The 17,909-nt window shown below is 49.3% G+C and overlaps 1 protein-coding gene across 2 annotated transcripts in view; it reads left to right on the forward strand.

Annotated features, from left to right (window-relative positions):
• Positions 1-17,909, forward strand: part of FRYL (FRY like transcription coactivator) — a 409,884-nt gene that overhangs the window by 93,593 nt on the left and 298,382 nt on the right. For both annotated transcript variants that reach the window (XM_069744494.1, XM_069744495.1), the window contains exon 3: positions 5,477-5,604. The gene's annotated coding sequence lies outside the window, so the exon portion shown is untranslated. The remainder of the gene's footprint in view (positions 1-5,476; positions 5,605-17,909) is intronic.

Raw genomic sequence — 17,909 nt, forward strand, 5'->3', positions numbered from 1 at the left:
TATTTTTTTTTTTTTTTTTTTTATCATTTGCACAGTAATACTTCGTTACTTTCCTGGAATGCACTTTTTTCCTTCCCCTTTGAGCAGTTGATAACATGCAACATTTTAAGGCCATGTTCACACGTTCCTGATTTCCCTGCTGTTTTTTCTGCACAAAAAACTCTTGGCAGAAAACGCAGGTGCGTTTTTTGGTGCGTTTTTTGATGCGGTTTTTAGTGCAGTTTTTTTATGCAGTTTTCTCTGCAGAGTCTGTGTGTTTTCTAGGAAGTTTTTTTTAGGGTTAAAATGGCTGAAAATACCCTAACCCTACCCCTAACCCTACCCCTAACCCTAGTTCTAACTGTAGTGGGGGAAAAAAAAAAATAAATAAATTCTTTATTTTATTATTGTTACTACCTATGGGGGTGATAAAGGGGGGGGGGTGGGGCATTTACCTTTTTTTATTTTGATCACTGTGAGGTTATCACAGTGATCAAAATGTGCCTGGAACATTTTGGAAGATGGCGGCACCCAGGGAGAAGACGGCCGGCCGGACACCGGGAGGCCCGGTAAGTATAAGGGGGGGAGATTGGAGCATGGGGGGGTGGGATTGGGGCACGGGGGGGCAGCCACACTCCGCCCACGCACTTCCTGCTGCAGCGGTTCTGCACCACAAACCGCAGAAAACCCGCAGATATTTTTTTCGTCTGCGGGTTTTACTGTGGGTTTGACCTCACAATGGAGGTCAATGGGTGCAGAACCGCTGCAGTTCCGCAAAAAGAAGTGACATGGTGGTACTTTTTTACCGCAGCTATTCAGCGCGGCTTTTTTCGGGATTTTCCGCAATGTGGGCACAGCAGTTCCAGTTTCCCATAGGGTACATTGTAATGTACCCTGCATGGAAAACAGCTGCGGACCCGCAGCGGCAAAATCGCGGCGGTTCCGCATTAAAAAAAGGATTGTGTGAACATGGCCTAAACCCTATTGAAAGGATTCCGCAATCAAAAGAAAAAGCCATTTTTAATTTGTATCAAATTCATCAAACATTGATAAATGTGGTGCATAGTCCACTAATAAATACAGGAGGCTGAAAAATGACTTAAAGGGGTTGTCTACTACTGGACCACCCTTCGTAATGGGTATAGAAAAGTAGAATGATTCTCTCTTCCCAAATCGGCCCTGCTCCTCTGTAGTCAGCACGGCATCCTCTGCCTGTCTGCAGCTATGAACATCTAGCATTGGCATCGCCTGATTTCTGCAGTCACTGATTGGCAGCAGTGGTCACAGTTTGTCCGAACCAAGCAGGATGGTAGAATGTGCTGATTCCGGAAGGTGAATACAATTTTTTTTTTTTTCACCTTCCTGGGCCCATGGATGAGTGGGTTGTCCAGTAGTAGACAATCATTTTTATAAGTTGAATATATCATAAATTGACACTTAATGGATTTGTCACCAGATTGCACAATACAGAACTAGTTAAATATTCTTAGACCTGATGATTCTAATGTACTTACTTTGAAAATCCATGCCATAAGGGATGTATAATCCTTTATGTAAACGTCCGTGACTAATTCTAAACTTCGTATTTTGAGTCTACCTCCTGGTAAAATGCTCATCTCAATATCCATATTATACCGTAACTCTGACCTAAATTTTCAAAGGCAGCATAGCAGCCTCATCAGGTCTAACAGATCTTTTGTTGTATAATGTATACAGTTTATATTGTGAAATCTGGTGACAGATTTTTTTTTATTTTTTTTATTATTATAAAGAAGCCTGATTGTTTCTTTCTGGCAGAACTTGCCTTGTTAATCTTGCACTTTCTTACCAGGCTGTTGTTTAATTAACTCATCACTACGTTTATAGTTTTAGTTGTGTGTGTATATAATGTACGTAGTAGGATTGGGAAATTTCAGTCCATTAATAAATTACGGTGGTTACTTACAAACGACAAATGCATGTACATGCCCTGACAAACGCATTACACATTACAGCCCTTGGGGCAGCTCTTTGGTTCTGTACATTTCTGACACTGGTGTAGTTGTTTGTGTAATTTCAACACTTCCAAGGAGTGCGACATACGCAATATGCCAAACACCGTATGCCGACAGAACATCGAGATTTCTGATTTCTACACATTTGATTAAAAATATATATATTTCTAAAAATTCATGGTCGTTGAATATATAGTCTGTCGGAATCGCTGTAGCTAGCTGTACTTTACATGTAAATATCGGTCACATTCTTCCAGACTCAAGGGACTCGATTGGGGTTGATGCCACCATGGTTTGGGCGGCATGAGACTGATGAATGGTTCCCTCTGATGGTGGAATCCTGCAGGAAATGTGAGGTCCTATGTGAGCAAACCGGTGCTCTGACAACTCGAGACATGAGTGAAGCGAGTTCAATTGCACTGAATGAACTATTGAACAATGTAAAGGGAAGCTGTCAGTCGAATCATGCTGCTAAAATCACAGGTGTTTCAGAGAAAACAGTCTGAAGATCCGCCCCGGTCGGCTTTTCCCTCCGCGGCTCCAGGTGATTGACGTAGATCTTCCTATTCGCATATATGGGAATAACCTGTTAATCAAATAGATTGGTGCGGGGAGAGACCGGCAATGACTGCTCTGGGATAGTCTCATCTCTTCCTTTAGTTTCTGCCCGGATCTTCAAACTGTATTTACTCTATATACAGTGGGTACAAAAAGTATTCAGACCCCTTTACATGTTCACTCTATTTTGAATTTACCAAATGCCTGCAATGAAACAAAGTTCTTTTTTTTTTTTTTCACGTTAATGTACACTCTGCGCCCCATCTTGACTGAAAAAAATCAGAAATGTAGAAATGTTTGCAAATTTATTAAAGAAGAAAAACTGAAATATCACATGGTCATAAGTATTCAGACCCTTTGCTCAGTATTGAGTAGAAGCACCTTTTGAGCTAGTACAGCCATGAGTCTTCTTGGGAATGATGCAACAAGTTTTTCACACCTGGATTTGGGGATCCTCTGCCATTCTTCCTGCACATCCTCTCCAGTTCCGTCAGGTTGGATGGTGAACGTTGGTGGACAGCCATTTTCAGGTCTCTCCAGAGATGCTCAATTGGGTTTAGGTCAGTGCTCTGGCTGGGCCAGTCAAGAATGGTCACAGAGCTGTTCTGAAACCACTTCTTTGTTATTTTAGCTGTGTGCTTAGGGCCATTGTCTTGTAGGAGGGTGAACCTTTGGCCAAGTCTGCGGTCCAGAGCACTATGGAAGAGGTTTTCATCCAGGATATCTCTGTACTTGGCCGCATTCATGTTTCCTTCAATGACAACCAGTCGTCCTGTCCGCAACCAGTCATCCTGTCTCTGCGGCTGTAAAACACCCCCATAGCATAATGCTGCCACCACCATGTTTCACTGGTGGGATTGTATTGGGCAGGTGATGAGCAGTGCCTGGTTTTCTCCACACATACAGCTTAGAATCATCACCAAAAAGGTCTATCTTCGTTACATCAGACCAGAGAATCTTATTTCTGATAGTCTGGGAGTCCTTCGTGTGTTTTTTAGCAAACTCTATGTGGGCTTTCATATGTCTTGCACGGAGGAGAGGCTTCCGTCGGGCCACTCTGCTATAAAGGCCCGACTGATGAAGGGCTGCAGTGATAGTTGACTTTGTGGAACTTTCTCCCATCTCCCTACTGCATCTCTGGAACTCAGCCACGGTGATCTTGGGGTTCTTCTTTACCTCTCTCTCACCAAGGCTCTTCTCCCACAATTGCTCAGTTTGGCTGGACGGCCAGGTCTAGGAAGACTTCTGGTGGTCTCAAACTTCTTCCATTTAAGGATTATGGAGGCCACTGTGCTCTTAAGTACCTTGAGTACTGCAGAAACTCTGTTGTAACCTTGGCCAGATCTGTGCCTTGCCACAATTCTGTCTCTGAGCTCCTTGGCCAGTTCCTTTGCCCTCATGATTCTCATTTGGTGTTACATGCACTGTGAGCTGGGAGGTCTTATATAGACAGGTGTGCACCTTTCCAAATCAAGGCCTATTAGTTTAATTAAACACAGCTGGACTCCAATGAAGGAGTAGAACCATCTCAAGGAGGATCACAAGGAAATGGACCGCATGTGACTTAAATATGAGTGTCTGAGCAAAGGGTCTGAATACTTATGACCATGTGATATTTCAGTTTTTCTTAATTTGCAAACATTTCGACATTTGTTTTTTTTCCAGTCAAGATGGGGTGCAAGCATGTACATTAATGAGGAAAAAAATGAACTTTTTTGAATTTTCCGAATACTTTCCATACCCACTGTACATGGTTTCGTGAATCGGCTGATTATTTTTTTTCTTATTATTTTAAAAAGGAAACCAAGTCGTAAAAGTGTATTTGTATTTGGGACAGAGCTTTAGATGTCATCAGCGTATGGGGTGTATCTTCTATCAATCACCCTGTCATATGATAGTAATATCATGGCCATGTCAGGCCGAAACGTTGTATGATGGTGGTGGAATAAAGACTTTATACCTTTCACCTGGAATGGATGCTGCTTCTTTTTCTACATTATGATATTAATATCTCATACTCTGCTTTAATAGTTAGTTTCCAATCATTCCCATCGTGTCACCTTTCCTGATGTGTCTGTTATAGTAAATAACGTCTTTACCCATAATAGAATTATTCTGGAGCATCTTCTCTCTGCCTTGTTTCTTGGTTATCCTTCCTGGAATTGTATGAATAATGTGACAGGTGACTGATACAAGCCGGGGTGCGACATTGGCTCAACCTGGGCCATCACGCCTCTTGGGTAAGGGGAAATGGTAACGCCGTCTTAATGTATTAATACATTTCTAGGAGGAATAACAGCGGAGCAACCACAACACACAACTGTTATTGAATAAGGAGTGGCGCCCGGCCCCTCATTAAGGTGTGACATCACTTTAGACAGGATGTGTGGCTTGTAGATGGGAACTAGAGAGCTTGGTTGAGTAACTTTGCACATACTTTCCTGTACTTGTGGTACAGATCTGGAGTTGCATCATGTCTCCTACTCCAGACACATGCCGTGACTCCTCCAGGAGTGCGCTGCCTGCCCACATCACGTGTATCCCACCCAGATTGGTGCTCTGTTTCTGCGGATATGTGGTGTTTACCGCAGCACTGTACAGGAGTGTAGAGACTTTAGATAATCATGCTAGGACTTTAGATAATCTTGTGTGTACCCCCATAATGCTGATGGATTATGTCCTACTGCCGGCAGCTCTGAATGCACCGTTTAATGTACATAGGCTGTAAGACCTAATGAAACAGAACATCACTACAATAAAAAGTAGAGCAAAGTATCTGCAAATCTGCGCAGCAGCAGGTGCGGCTCATGTAGATGCGGAGCTTTGCTTGTAGAGTAGACATCTATAGATTGTGGAATATCGTACTGTGGCTTCGCCCTGGACCTGACTCCCTGAATACGGTCTGTGTCCCAAATAATTGATGTATGTGCTCCTCTCCTTTCCAGCTGCTGCAGCTCGCTGAGCTCTGATGCTTCCTCGCCTGGCTGCCTACTCAGCTCTACTGCTCAGGCTTCCCGATATTAAGATCGATGCACTGAGCTCCAGCACATCGCCGCCTCCTGACTGCAAGCAGGTAAGCAGACTCTTCTCCATCACTTTCACATTAGAAAAATAAAGATGAACCTTGTTATTTGTCCATTTGTGCAAAATGTTCAGATTCCGTAACTTGCTTTTCTGTTGTGTTCATGATTCTATCCTGAGGCTGAAAGCTTGTAGAAGCACATCTAGGTCATGGAGTACAGAGGTAACCGCAGGGACCCCTCTTCTGCTGAGCGTTTGCCACATTGTGTCAGTGTTGGTTGAATGTAGTGGGTCATTTCCTTGTTTCCCCCACTGGTTTGCCTAGGTTGCGCTCACCTTTTTTCCCCCAAGGACAGGATTAGGCCATTGGATTTTTCAGGATTTTCTCTTCTACAAGCAAACAAGAATTTCAATCACAGACAGTTAATGGCAAACTAGACTATGCTTAGGAATGGAAACAAAAAGTATATGGGTAGTAGGGTATGTTTCCATGGTCAGTAAACGCTGTGGGTTTGACGCTGCGTTCATCTCTCCTTATGCAGGCGTGGCGGTAGCTCTCTTCTTATGCAGGCGTGGCGGATGCTCTCTTCTTATGCAGGCGTGGCTGAGGCTCTCTTCTTATGCAGGCGTGGCTGAGGCTCTGTTCTTATGCAGGCGTGGCTGAGGCTCTCTTCTTATGCAGGCGTGGCGGAGGCTCTTCTTATGCAGGCGTGGCGGAGGCTCTTCTTATGCAGGCGTGGCGGTAGCTCTCTTCTTATGCAGGCGTGGCGGCAGCTCTCTTCTTATGCAGGCGTGGCGGAGGCTCTTCTTATGCAGGCGTGGCGGAGGCTCTTCTTATGCAGGCGTGGCGGAGGCTCTTCTTATGCAGACGTGGCGGCGGCTCTCTTCTTATGCAGGCGTGGCGGAGGCTCTCTTATGCAGGCGTGGCGGAGGCTCTTCTTATGCAGGCGTGGCGGAGGCTCTTCTTATGCAGGCGTGGCGGAGGCTCTCTTCTTATGCAGGCGTGGCGGAGGCTCTCTTCTTATGCAGGCGTGGCGGAGGCTCTCTTATGCAGGCGTGGCGGAGGCTCTCTTCTTATGCAGGCGTGGCTGAGGCTCTCTTCTTATGCAGGCGTGGCGGAGGCTCTCTTCTTACGCAGGCGTGGCGGAGGCTCTTATGCAGGCATGGCGGCAGCTCTCTTATGCAGGCGTGCGGCGGCTCTTATGTAGGTGTGGCGGAGGCTCTCTTATGCAGGCGTGGCGGAGGCTCTTATGCAGGTGTGGCGGAGGCTCTCTTCTTATGCAGGCATGGCGGAGGCTCTCTTATGCAGGCGTGGCGGAGGCTCTCTTATGCAGGTGTGGCGGAGGCTCTCTTCTTACGCAGGCGTGGCGGAGGCTCTTATGCAGGCATGGCGGCAGCTCTTATGCAGGCGTGCGGCGGCTCTTATGTAGGTGTGGCGGAGGCTCTCTTATGCAGGCGTGGCGGAGGCTCTCTTCTTATGCAGGCGTGGCGGAGGCTCTTATGCAGGCGTGGCGGAGGCTCTTATGCAGGCGTGGCGGAGGATCTTATGCAGGCGTGGCGGAGGCTCTCTTCTTATGCAGGCGTGGCGGAGGCTCTTCTTATGCAGGCGTGGCGGAGGCTCTCTTCTTATGCAGGCGTGGCGGAGGCTCTCTTCTTATGCAGGCGTGGCAGAATCTCTCTTCTTATGCAGGCGTGGCGGAGGCTCTCTTCTTATGCAGGCGTGGCGGAGGCTCTTCTTATGCAGGCGTGGCGGAGGCTCTTCTTATGCAGGCGTGGCGGAGGCTCTTCTTATGCAGGCGTGGCGGAGGCTCTTCTTATGCAGGCGTGGCGGAGGCTCTTATGCAGGCGTGGCGGAGGCTCTTCTTATGCAGGCGTGGCGGTAGCTCTCTTCTTATGCAGGCGTGGCGGCAGCTCTCTTCTTATGCAGGCGTGGCGGAGGCTCTTCTTATGCAGGCGTGGCGGAGGCTCTTCTTATGCAGGCGTGGCGGAGGCTCTCTTCTTATGCAGACGTGGCGGCGGCTCTCTTCTTATGCAGGCGTGGCGGAGGCTCTCTTATGCAGGCGTGGCGGAGGCTCTTCTTATGCAGGCGTGGCGGAGGCTCTTCTTATGCAGGCGTGGCGGAGGCTCTTCTTATGCAGGCGTGGCGGAGGCTCTCTTCTTATGCAGGCGTGGCGGAGGCTCTCTTATGCAGGCGTGGCGGAGGCTCTCTTCTTATGCAGGCGTGGCTGAGGCTCTCTTCTTATGCAGGCGTGGCGGAGGCTCTCTTCTTACGCAGGCGTGGCGGAGGCTCTTATGCAGGCATGGCGGCAGCTCTCTTATGCAGGCGTGCGGCGGCTCTTATGTAGGTGTGGCGGAGGCTCTCTTATGCAGGCGTGGCGGAGGCTCTTATGCAGGTGTGGCGGAGGCTCTCTTCTTATGCAGGCATGGCGGAGGCTCTCTTATGCAGGCGTGGCGGAGGCTCTCTTATGCAGGTGTGGCGGAGGCTCTCTTCTTACGCAGGCGTGGCGGAGGCTCTTATGCAGGCATGGCGGCAGCTCTTATGCAGGCGTGCGGCGGCTCTTATGTAGGTGTGGCGGAGGCTCTCTTATGCAGGCGTGGCGGAGGCTCTCTTCTTATGCAGGCGTGGCGGAGGCTCTTATGCAGGCGTGGCGGAGGCTCTTATGCAGGCGTGGCGGAGGCTCTTATGCAGGCGTGGCGGAGGATCTTATGCAGGCGTGGCGGAGGCTCTCTTCTTATGCAGGCGTGGCGGAGGCTCTTCTTATGCAGGCGTGGCGGAGGCTCTCTTCTTATGCAGGCGTGGCGGAGGCTCTCTTCTTATGCAGGCGTGGCAGAATCTCTCTTCTTATGCAGGCGTGGCGGAGGCTCTCTTCTTATGCAGGCGTGGCGGAGGCTCTTATGCAGGCGTGGCGGTAGCTCTCTTCTTATGCAGGCGTGGCGGCAGCTCTCTTCTTATGCAGGCGTGGCGGAGGCTCTTCTTATGCAGGCGTGGCGGAGGCTCTTCTTATGCAGGCGTGGCGGAGGCTCTCTTCTTATGCAGACGTGGCGGCGGCTCTCTTCTTATGCAGGCGTGGCGGAGGCTCTCTTATGCAGGCGTGGCGGAGGCTCTTCTTATGCAGGCGTGGCGGAGGCTCTCTTCTTATGCAGGCGTGGCGGAGGCTCTCTTATGCAGGCGTGGCGGAGGCTCTCTTCTTATGCAGGCGTGGCGGAGGCTCTCTTCTTATGCAGGCGTGGCGGAGGCTCTCTTCTTATGCAGGCGTGGCGGAGGCTCTCTTCTTACGCAGGCGTGGCGGAGGCTCTTATGCAGGCATGGCGGCAGCTCTCTTATGCAGGCGTGCGGCGGCTCTTATGTAGGTGTGGCGGAGGCTCTCTTATGCAGGCGTGGCGGAGGCTCTTATGCAGGTGTGGCGGAGGCTCTCTTCTTATGCAGGCATGGCGGAGGCTCTCTTATGCAGGCGTGGCGGAGGCTCTCTTATGCAGGTGTGGCGGAGGCTCTCTTCTTACGCAGGCGTGGCGGAGGCTCTTATGCAGGCATGGCGGCAGCTCTTATGCAGGCGTGCGGCGGCTCTTATGTAGGTGTGGCGGAGGCTCTCTTATGCAGGCGTGGCGGAGGCTCTTATGCAGGTGTGGCGGAGGCTCTCTTCTTATGCAGGCATGGCGGAGGCTCTCTTATGCAGGCGTGGCGGAGGCTCTCTTATGCAGGTGTGGCGGAGGCTCTCTTCTTACGCAGGCGTGGCGGAGGCTCTTATGCAGGCATGGCGGCAGCTCTTATGCAGGCGTGCGGCGGCTCTTATGTAGGTGTGGCGGAGGCTCTCTTATGCAGGCGTGGCGGAGGCTCTCTTCTTATGCTGGCGTGGCGGAGGCTCTTATGCAGGCGTGGCGGAGGCTCTTATGCAGGCGTGGCGGAGGCTCTCTTCTTATGCAGGCGTGGCGGAGGCTCTCTTCTTATGCAGGCGTGGCGGAGGCTCTCTTCTTATGCAGGCGTGGCGGAGGCTCTCTTCTTACGCAGGCGTGGCGGAGGCTCTTATGCAGGCATGGCGGCAGCTCTCTTATGCAGGCGTGCGGCGGCTCTTATGTAGGTGTGGCGGAGGCTCTCTTATGCAGGCGTGGCGGAGGCTCTTATGCAGGTGTGGCGGAGGCTCTCTTCTTATGCAGGCATGGCGGAGGCTCTCTTATGCAGGCGTGGCGGAGGCTCTCTTATGCAGGTGTGGCGGAGGCTCTCTTCTTACGCAGGCGTGGCGGAGGCTCTTATGCAGGCATGGCGGCAGCTCTTATGCAGGCGTGCGGCGGCTCTTATGTAGGTGTGGCGGAGGCTCTCTTATGCAGGCGTGGCGGAGGCTCTTATGCAGGTGTGGCGGAGGCTCTCTTCTTATGCAGGCATGGCGGAGGCTCTCTTATGCAGGCGTGGCGGAGGCTCTCTTATGCAGGTGTGGCGGAGGCTCTCTTCTTACGCAGGCGTGGCGGAGGCTCTTATGCAGGCATGGCGGCAGCTCTTATGCAGGCGTGCGGCGGCTCTTATGTAGGTGTGGCGGAGGCTCTCTTATGCAGGCGTGGCGGAGGCTCTCTTCTTATGCAGGCGTGGCGGAGGCTCTTATGCAGGCGTGGCGGAGGCTCTTATGCAGGCGTGGCGGAGGATCTTATGCAGGCGTGGCGGAGGCTCTCTTCTTATGCAGGCGTGGCGGAGGCTCTTCTTATGCAGGCGTGGCGGAGGCTCTCTTCTTATGCAGGCGTGGCGGAGGCTCTCTTCTTATGCAGGCGTGGCAGAATCTCTCTTCTTATGCAGGCGTGGCGGAGGCTCTCTTCTTATGCAGGCGTGGCGGAGGCTCTCTTATGCAGGCGTGGCGGAGGCTCTCTTCTTATGCAGGCGTGGCGGAGGCTCTCTTCTTATGCAGGCGTGGCGGAGGCTTTCTTATGCAGGCGTGGCGGAGGCTCTCTTCTTATGCAGGCGTGGCGGAGGCTCTCTTCTTTTGCAGGCGTGGCGGAGGCTCTCTTCTTTTGCAGGTGTGGTGGAGGCTCTCTTCTTATGCAGGCGTGGCGGAGGCTCTCTTCTTACGCAGGCGTGGCGGAGGCTCTTATGCAGGCATGGCGGCAGCTCTCTTATGCAGGCGTGCGGCGGCTCTTATGTAGGTGTGGCGGAGGCTCTCTTATGCAGGCGTGGCGGAGGCTCTTATGCAGGTGTGGCGGAGGCTCTCTTCTTATGCAGGCATGGCGGAGGCTCTCTTATGCAGGCGTGGCGGAGGCTCTCTTATGCAGGTGTGGCGGAGGCTCTCTTCTTACGCAGGCGTGGCGGAGGCTCTTATGCAGGCATGGCGGCTGCTCTTATGCAGGCGTGCGGCGGCTCTTATGTAGGTGTGGCGGAGGCTCTCTTATGCAGGCGTGGCGGAGGCTCTCTTCTTATGCAGGCGTGGCGGAGGCTCTTATGCAGGCGTGGCGGAGGCTCTTATGCAGGCGTGGCGGAGGCTCTTATGCAGGCGTGGCGGAGGCTCTCTTCTTATGCAGGCGTGGCGGAGGCTCTTCTTATGCAGGCGTGGCGGAGGCTCTCTTCTTATGCAGGCGTGGCGGAGGCTCTCTTCTTATGCAGGCGTGGCAGAATCTCTCTTCTTATGCAGGCGTGGCGGAGGCTCTCTTCTTATGCAGGCGTGGCGGAGGCTCTCTTATGCAGGCGTGGCGGAGGCTCTCTTCTTATGCAGGCGTGGCGGAGGCTCTCTTCTTATGCAGGCGTGGCGGAGGCTTTCTTATGCAGGCGTGGCGGAGGCTCTCTTCTTATGCAGGCGTGGCGGAGGCTCTCTTATTTTGCAGGCGTGGCGGAGGCTCTCTTCTTTTGCAGGTGTGGTGGAGGCTCTCTTCTTATGCAGGCGTGGCGGAGGCTCTCTTCTTATGCAGGCGTGGCGGAGGCTCTCTTATATAGGCGTGGCGGCGGCTCTCTTCTTATGCAGGCGTGGCGGAGGCTCTCTTCTTATGCAGGCGTGGCGGAGGCTCTCTTCTTATGCAGGCGTGGCGGAGGCTCTCTTCTTATGCAGGCGTGGCGGAGGCTCTCTTATATAGGCTTGGCGGCGGCTCTCTTCTTTTGCAGGCGTGGCGGAGGCTCTGTTCTTATGCAGGCATGGCGGCCTTTCTGTATGTGTAGCTGTGCTTTGGCCCTAATCAAGAAAACAGGGCTATCAGCAGTACTAGGCACAACAGCAACCATGTATGATCTGCAACCGTGATAATCGGTGAGGGGGCCTCTGTTACCCCTGCTGTGCTGCTCATGATCAATGAATGTCGCATCTGACTTAAGGTACCTTCACACTAGCGACGCTGCAGCGATACCGACAACGATGTCGATCGCTGCAGCGTCGCTGTTTGGTCGCTGGAGAGCTGTCACACAGACAGTTCTCCAGCGACCAACGATGCCGCGCTTAGTAACCCGATGTTTACCCTGGTTACCAGCGTAAAAGTTTAAAAAAAACAAACACTACATACTTACATTCCGGTGTCTGTCCCCGGCGCTCTGCTTCTCTGCACTGGCTGTGAGCGCCGGCCAGCCGGAAAGCACAGCGGTGACGTCACCGCTCTGCTTTCCGGCCGCTGTGCTCACAGTCAGTGCAGGAAAGCAGAGCGCCGGGGACATACAGCGAAGGTAAGTATGTAGTGTTTGTTTTTTTTACTTTTACGATGGTAACCAGGGTAAACATCGGGTTACTAAGCGCGGCCCTGCGCTTAGTAACCCGATGTTCACCCTGGTTACCGGCATCTTTGGTCGCTGGAGAGCTGTCTGTGTGACAGCTCTCCAGCGACCAAACAGCGACGCTGCAGCGATCAACATCGTTGTCGGTATCGCTGCAGCGTCGCTTAGTGTGAAGGTACCTTTAGTCAGACAAGAATTGGCTGCTTCTGGGGGTAGACCGTCAATTTATTTTGTCTTTAGGAAAAAAAAAACTTTAGCCTCATTTATACATTTTATATAGATATGGTTTTGTCCTAAGGGGATATTCAAAAACTTCTACAGACACTCTCTAGATTTTATCTGGAAATGTCTTTCAACACTATGAAAATATGGGTAATAACCAAGGCATACTTCAAAAGTTTCGAGCAACGATTAGGCTGGAGTTGCAGAACGGGTCGTGAGAAAGTAATTCTCTGACAGAAGCATTAGTGTCACATTTCTGTGAAAATGCCTAATTGCAGACGGGTCACTTGTGACCAAAAATCCAACTGGGTAGATATTTTTTTTTTTCGTGACCGTTTGGGATTCAACGCTACACCATTGTCATTCATTACCTTTGATGGCACTACTAAAGCCATACAAATTATGTAGGTGGAGAGAAAGATCTGGCAAGTCCGATTTCAGACTTCAGAACCAGAAACCTCTACCAGAATGCCAAAGAAGTCTGGTAGAAGCTTTCGCATAGAGCATACAAGAAACTAGCCGAGCGCCCTGTGTATGGGGGAGTTTGGGTGAGATGTCTGCTGTCTGATCGATCATTGTTACCCATATCTATTGTTTTATTTGGAGGCTTTTAGTTATTGACACTGTTATGAGGCTCTCATAGACTTGCATTGAAAACGTCACTACTGGTCCATACAGAAGATTCTGTGAGTCGCCTAGCCAGAGCTGCAGTCACTTGGTGCAGAAGAGCACTGGTACTGCGCTGGGAACGGGAGACGACAGCGATCGGTAAATATTTCAATCCATGTAGCGTATACACAATACCCAATTCTGAGGAAGTGCTACTTTAACAAATAACTATTTGGAAGCAACCAGCAGATTGGTTTAGCTGCACATCTTGCTGTACTGTAAAACAGCTTGTTATGTCTGAATTACCGTCTGCCGCACAGATTATGGTGTCCCAGCTTCCAGTCTGTTTGTGGGAGTTAGTCGGTGATTGCAATTAATAACATCAACTTATCCATTGTTCTCATCATCTTCTCTTTTGGCTTTAAAAATGTAAATTCAGATCTGCCTGGAATTGCTTGCTAATACTGCGCTAATTACAATCGGACAAAAGGGAAGACTTTGCTTTGATTGTTCCGAGGCGTCCTCCTTAGTGAGGATTTAGATACAGCCTTTCATCAATGAGAATAGAGTTAATGACTTGACGGGAAAAGTGGAAGCTTCTGATGACACCAGGCCTCATGTATGTTTCATTAGTTGCAGGAATGTAAATGAAAAATTGCCATATTGTCTGGTCCTTTTTATCACACCCGTGCCCATCCCCCCCCCTTGTTATTTTCTAACTGAACCCTCATAATTAGCTTGGCTAATGTCGGACTAGTCTGTTGAATACGTAATTGAGGACGGGTTTCATCTGTTACGCCATACCAAAGTCTGGAGCATACCATAGAGCACCTGCACTGCATAAACTCCCACATGTTATGAGTCAGCCCCTGAGTCTGATCTTAGGGGCCTATTGCTGTATTTCTGTGTCTGGTGTTTTAGCATAGGGGGTGTTTTAGCATGGGGAAAAAAAATGCATGATCCCCGTTCAGTTATCATTGCCAACTCTCTTGTCCATTCCGGCTTTAATTTCTTACTAGTTGGCCCATGCAAAATATTTGCACTATGGTCGTCGGGGGCGCAGGCAATTTCAGGAAAATCAACCTGGTCAAATGTTAATATATTTAATGAGATGATGAACACAGAGAGGTAATTATATATGTTAAATAGAGGCTAAAAAAATGTCGAGGTTGTGGTGCCACCTGCAGGTTATTTGTTTTTTTTCCTGCAGGTTTCTGAAAATGAATGTTTAAACTGTATTTATTGATCAAATCGTAAATGTGTGGATGGTTTGTGTCTTTTCTTGTTGAAGGGGGCAAGTTTATCTTTCAAATGGTGTATTAAGGTACCTTCACACTGAACAATTTAACAACGATATCGCTAGCGATCCGTGACGTTGCAGCGTCCTGGATAGCGATAGCAGCGATCTGGATCCTGCTGTGACATCGTTGATCGGAGCAGAAAGGCCAGAACTTTATTTCGTCGCTGGATCTCCCGCAGACATCGCTGAATCGGCGTGTGTGACGCCGATTCAGCGATGTCTTCACTGGTAACCAGGGTAAACATCGGATTACGAAGCTCAGGGCCGCTCTTAGTAACCCGATGTTTACCCTGGTTACCAGTGTAAATGTAAAAAAAAACCAAACACTACATACTTACATTCCAGAGTCTGTCCCTCGGCGCTCTGCTTCCCTGCACTGTCAGCGCTGGTCGGCCGTAAAGCACAGCGGTGACGTCACCGCTCTGCTTTACGGCCAGCCGGCGCTCACAGTGCAGGAAGCAGAACGCCGGGGGACGCGATAGACACCGGAATGTAAGTATGTAGTGTTTGTTTGTTTTTTACATTTACATTGGTAACCAGGGTAAACATCGAGTTACTACTGCACTTAGTAACCCGATGTTTACCCTGGTTACCAGGGGACTTCGCATAGTTGGTTGCTGGAGAGCTGTCTGTGTGACAGCTCTCCAGCGACCACACAGCGACGCTGCAGCGATCGGCATCATTGTCTAGATCGCTGCAGCGTCGCTAAATGTGACGGTACCTTTATTTGTGTGTGTGGGGCGAAGTAATCACCGAAAAAGCAGTGCATGTTTGCAAATATTTGCATATGTGACTCACCATTTCTGTGTGGGGGGGAGGCGAAGTAATCACTGGAAAAGCAGTGCATATTTACAAATGTGTTTGCATATGTGACTCACCTGCAGTGAAGTGTGCAATCCTCGAATTTACCTATAATAGGTTGGGCAAGCACTTAGGCAAGCTGGAAAGACCCCAAGGCAAATGCCACCTGCAGGTAATTTGACCTTTGAAATGGTGTATAATTTGTGTGTCTGTGGAGTATAAACGGAGCAAGTGTGCAATTGAATAGGCAGTGCATTTTTACAAATGTGTTTGCATATGTGACTCACCTGCAGTGAAGTGTGCAATCCTCCAATGTGCCTGAAATCTGCTGGGCAAGGAGTTTGGCAAGCCCTCAAGGCAAATGTTAGGATTTGTTTGCGATGTCTGTAAGCGGCTTTGTGGTAGTGTGGTACCACATGCAGATCATTTTTATTTACTGCAGGTTTATGAAAATTAATGTTTAAACTGTATTTTGTGATCACATCATGGATGTGTGGTTTGTTCGGCTATTTTCTTGCTGAAGGGGGCAATTTTGCCTTTCAAATGGTGTATCATTTGTGTGTGGGTGCAGTATGAAGGGAGATACAAAGTAATCACCGAAAAAGAGAGTGTTTAGAAATAATATATAAAAATGGCATCACCTTCATCCACATGACCCCTGCAGCCAATCTTTGGCCTCCAGTGGTGATGCTAACATAAGCTTGCTCACGGCAGAGATTGTCTGCAGCCATCATGTGAATGTAGTTGATGGTAGTAGATAAAATCTAAGAATTGATGAAGCATCGGCATCAGTTTTTGTTGTTTGTTCCCAAATGTTTCAAAATCCTGGACAGATTATTGCTGAGTTCTCGGGGCATGTGCATATGGCGTCTTTTAGACCACGGCGGCGTACTTTGCCGTGTTTCTTAGACAGAAGACGCCACAGGAAAACGCCGGCTTGTGTTTCTCCTGAAATATGTTTTTGGTCGTGCTTGCATCATCTTTGTCACCGACGTGTTTTTTTTGTTTTTTTTTCTGTTTACATAAACTAGTTTGTGGTTTGGAGAATGGGTCTTGTCAGTTCTCAGCCGCCTCATGGCTTTCGAAGCCTGAAGCTGTGCATATGTCTCTCTGAGCTTCATTTAATCGCAAGTCATTGTGACATTGCACTGCAGATGGTCATTCTTCTCTGCATTTTGTTAAGGGCAAAATCCCCCTGAAAATGAAGTTGTGTGCACACCCGAATAGGCTTCACCCATGTGTTACTGATTCATCTGTATTGGATATATTAGAAGATGGTGAATAAATCGGCGGTGACGTACATGCTGATATTACTTTTTTTCTCCCCTCATATTATTAATGGATGCGACCAACCTACTGTATTGTTTCTCCTGATTCTTCCTACAACATCCAGTCGCAGTTGTAATAATTTCGCCGACCATTACATATTGGTAACTTAAATGGAGAACTTTTACTTTTATGTGTAGTCTGTGCGGCTTAGACCCTGAAGGAGCTGTGAATTATGAAGACGGGACATTGAGGGGGGCACTGGTGACCTACAGATGGCCATTTCCAGGACATAACATTTTTAGGACTCTGACATGCATCTTTAGTTGTCTTTCGTAGTTTTTGTCCTACACGAAGTTCTAATGAAGCCGGTTTCCACACCAGCCTTCACGTTCTTGTTCCAAGCCATTCTTCTGGGGCCGCTCCTTGCAGGGCAAAGGCTTTTACTAAATAAACATGTTTTCATTGATGCAAGATTTCTGTGCTTAAGAAATTTCATTAGTGGGGAGGATGATGATGGATGACAGCGGCACAATGTGTTTGTTCAGCCCTGCTGAATTCGTTTTATGGTGAATATTTTTACGGTGGCCGTTCACAATAGACAGGAGGAGATTGGTGGTTGGACAATCCATCTTCTGGTGAACGGTCATTGCACCTTTTGGTCTCTGTTCACATAGGATTTTTTTATTACAGTATTTCTGCTCTGTTGTAGGAAATTGAATACAAATATAACGCACATGCCGGACCCCCTCTATGTCGTACACCGCTGCCACCTGACAGACCCTATTAACTGATGGCCTTTGTCTGGTTTCCAACCTGTCACCAATTTTTTCATGTCTGAACTAAGACCAGCACCTTTATGGAATGCAGCACACGCGCTGATTAAAGGGGTATATAACCCCCTGTATGCCCCCCAAAAATCTTCTGAAACTTCAGCGCTCTATGTAAATCCTGCATGTCCGGTCCAATAGGTGTCCTTGCTTAGACTACTATCCCACCTCCCAGCTTCTCTATCCCTTCTGATCGCCGTCCTCCGGCTTTGGTTGTTGTGGATGATGTCTCCTGCGTCATTCACATACCCGGGCAAAATGTCACGCCTGCGCACTTTGAGCGGCCCTACTGCTGGCAGAGCCTATAACACAAGTGCCCATGCGCCTATATTTTTCCTGGCTCTCCCCACAGTAGGGCAAAGTGTTGGAAATATTAAAGACCCCTTACTGGGGTACATTTCTTGCGGTTCCGCCCGACTGCTGTAAGATGCGCCACATTTATTACTCCGGCACCCTGGAGGAGCTGTTGGGTTTAGAGCTGGTGAATGTTTTAATAGAACTTTACAGGGGTATTCCCATCTCAAGATCCTATCCCAATAATATACGGTAGTAGGTGTAATAATAATATTAGCAAATACCTCCAATTACAAATGGAGCATCATTTTTCTGATTCTCTATTTCTCTTTCCTCATGTGCAGGTATTGCCGTAGCTCAGGTATCCA

The sequence above is a fragment of the Ranitomeya imitator genome, chromosome 1, assembly GCF_032444005.1.
Source record: "Ranitomeya imitator isolate aRanImi1 chromosome 1, aRanImi1.pri, whole genome shotgun sequence".
NCBI lineage: Eukaryota > Metazoa > Chordata > Amphibia > Anura > Dendrobatidae > Ranitomeya > Ranitomeya imitator.